Here is a 3,344-nt window from a genome sequence, read left to right on the forward strand (position 1 = left end):
GTAATGAGACTCCTTCAGAACCAGAACCTGAAGAAATCAATAAAGATCCATCTATCAAAATTCAGAAAGATCACCCCAAGGAACTTATCATAGGAGATCTCAACAGTACAATATGACCAGATCAAGAGGAACTATAGCCAACTTCTGCTCTGTGTCCAAAATTGAACCAAAAAATGTGAAGGAAGCTTTGACAGATGAATTTTGGATCAATGCCATTAAAGATGAACTTGCACAGATCAAAAGGAATGAAGTATGGGAACTAGTACCTAGACCAGAAGGAATGAATATCATTGGTTCCAAGTGGATATACACGAACAAGTCAGATGAATAAGGGATCATAACCAGAAATAAATCCAATCTAGTAGCACAAGGATACACTCAAGTAGAAGGAGTAGACTTTGATGAGACTTTTGCACCTGTATCAAGACTTGAGTCAATCTGACTACTACTAGGGGTAGCCTGCATCTTGAAGTTCAAGCTATATCAGATGGATGGAAAAGTGCCTTTCTAAATGGATATTAGAATGAAGAAGTGTATGTGGAACAACCTAAAGGCTTTGTTGATCCAAATCTGCCTGATCATTTCTATAAACTAAGAAAAGCTCTCTACAGATTGAAACAAGCTCCCAGAGCTTGGTATGAAAGGTTAACTGAATTTCTGACCTCTAATGGATAAAAGAAAGGAGGAATAGACAAAACCCTCTTTGTAAAGAATGCAGATGGAAGAATCATGATTGCAAAGATATATGTGGATGACATAGTGTTTGGGGGAACGTCTGATGCAATGGTAAAACACTTTGTTAGTCAAATGCAGACTGAGTTTGAAATGAGTATGGTTGGAGAATTGACTTACTTCCTTGGACTTCAAATCAAGCAAATGGAAGACTCCACCTTTTTGTCTCAAAGTAAATATGCCAAGAACATAGTGAAAAAGTTTGGAATGGATAATGCGAGTCACAAAAGAACTCATGCACAAACACATCTAAAGCTATCCTAAGATGAATAGGGCATAAGTGTTGACCAAAGTTTGTATAGGAGCATGATTGTATAACAGCCAGCAGACCAGATATTGCATTTGCAGTTGGAGTTGGAGTATGTGCCAGATATCAAGCAGAGCCAAAGGTAAGTCACTTAAACCAAGTCAAGAGAATATTCAAATATGTAAATGGAACTTCTGACTATGTCATATTGTACACTAATGGGAGTGACCATGTTCTGACTGGATATTATGATGCTGATTGGGCTGGAAGTGCTGATTACAGAAAAAGCACATCTGGAGGATGTTTCTTCCTAGGAAACAATCTTATATCATGGTTTAGCAAGAAACAAAATTGTGTCTCGTTATCAACTGCTGAAGCAGAATACATAGCAGTTGGTAGTAGCTGTTCTCAACTGGTTTGGATGAAACAAATGTTGACTGAATACAATGTTTCACAGAATGTCATGAATTGTGACAATCTCAGTGCTATCAACATCTTCAAAATCCAATTCAGCATAGCAGAACCAAACATATTGATATCCAACATCACTTTATTAGAGAACTCGTAGAAGACAAGGTAATTTTCTTAGAACATGTGACCACTGAACTTCGGCTAGCTGGAATTTTCGCAAAAGCTCTTGATGCTACACAGTTTGACAACTTGCGGAGCAACTTAGGAATCTGCATCCTTGAAGAACCATAATTTTAAAAAAAATTTAGGGAGAGGACAGTTGTTTGCTTTGGCAACTTTTGTGGCCAAACAGGGGGAGAAGTAGTATTGTCACCCCAGAACAACAAGTATGTGGTGTTTGTGTGATCAACAATTCTGATGTGATGCTTATTTTATGTTGATTTATTTGTGCTTGTGTTGCTCTTATGGTGAGGTTGGTTTAGCTATGTGAGCATTGTGTGCATATTGGTGGTGTATGCTGTCTATATTGTATTAGCTTTGATTGTGCTTTGTTTGTTTTGTTTCTGCTGCAAGTGTTTCTCTGATATGGTGTAACAGATTGTTTTAGCAAAAAATTTGCTAAAGGGGGAGATTGTAGATGTTTTTCATGTTGGCTGCATTTGTGGTAAAACATACCTGAGTGTGTAATGTCTTGACTGATGTCATGACATCTTTTATATTTTGTTATGCAGGTTGCATATGTGTTAAGCTAATACAGGTTCTGTTAGTGAATATCATGACCGATGTTATGACATCCTTGTCTGACAGTAGGAGCTGTTATATTTTATTAATTGTGTTTCCTGATTTCTCTCAATCTACAATTTAGGAAACCTTTTATTGTGTACTGAATATTTTGTCCAGAAGATCTCGCTGACAGCACATTCTGTAGCAACCAGATGGCGTGAAAATTAGGTTAACTTGGTTAACCCTAATTTGTTTCTAAAAAAGCCCAAGGCCCAAGAGCTGCATATAAGAAGACTGCAATCCTAATTTGGAACGTAGAGATAGAAAATTGTCAATTGTGAAGAACCATAGTTCTGTAGCTATCTCTTGTACTCCAAGCAATTGTCTCTTGATGATTGCATTGGAATAGGTTGTGTTTGTTAATTGTCACTCTAAGCTTTTAAGCATGAGTGTGTGTCTCTTGATTGAAGCTTTTAAGTAGATCAAGGTGTGTTTTTGAAGTGTGTCTTCTCTATGAGTTTGTTTAATGTTTATTTGTAATCACTATTGTGATTGAGGGGGAGTGAGTGGAGATACTCAGGTCTAGGAATAGATTAGAATTACATTGGGTAGGTTTTAAGTGAGGAGTTGTAAACGGGGGAGTTTAACTCTGAATTAATTATGCTTATATTGGATTCCCTCCCTGGCTTGGTATCCCCCAGAGTAGGTTGTTTGAACCGAACTGGGTAAACAATTATGTGTGTTCTTTATTGTGTTTATGCATTTCTGTTTTAACGTTTTGTGTAGTGTATTTGTGGATGTCATAACATCCAGTAAGACATCCAGCGTGAGTTACTAGAATTTTCACATGCATTCTAATATCTCATACCAACAAGTAAGGTAAACATGTTATCAAGAAAAACATTTGATCAAAGATATCATAACAACATGCAAGATAAACATACAACAAGCAAGTATATTATGGCGATATCAAATCAACAAGCAAGGTAAACATGTTATCAGGACAAGCATGTAATCATGACATTAAACCAACAAGCAAGGTAAACATACAACAAGCAAGTATGTTGGTGATATCACACCAATAAGCAAGGTAAACATGTTATCAAGACAAACATGTAATCATGAAATTAAACCAACAAGCAAGGTAACATACAATAAGCAAGTATGTTGGTACTTAAACATGAATTAAGTATCTAGGAGTACCTAACAAGCATAGTCAAATAAGTGTCAA

The sequence above is a fragment of the Vicia villosa genome, linkage group LG5 (assembly GCF_029867415.1).
Source record: "Vicia villosa cultivar HV-30 ecotype Madison, WI linkage group LG5, Vvil1.0, whole genome shotgun sequence".
NCBI lineage: Eukaryota > Viridiplantae > Streptophyta > Magnoliopsida > Fabales > Fabaceae > Vicia > Vicia villosa.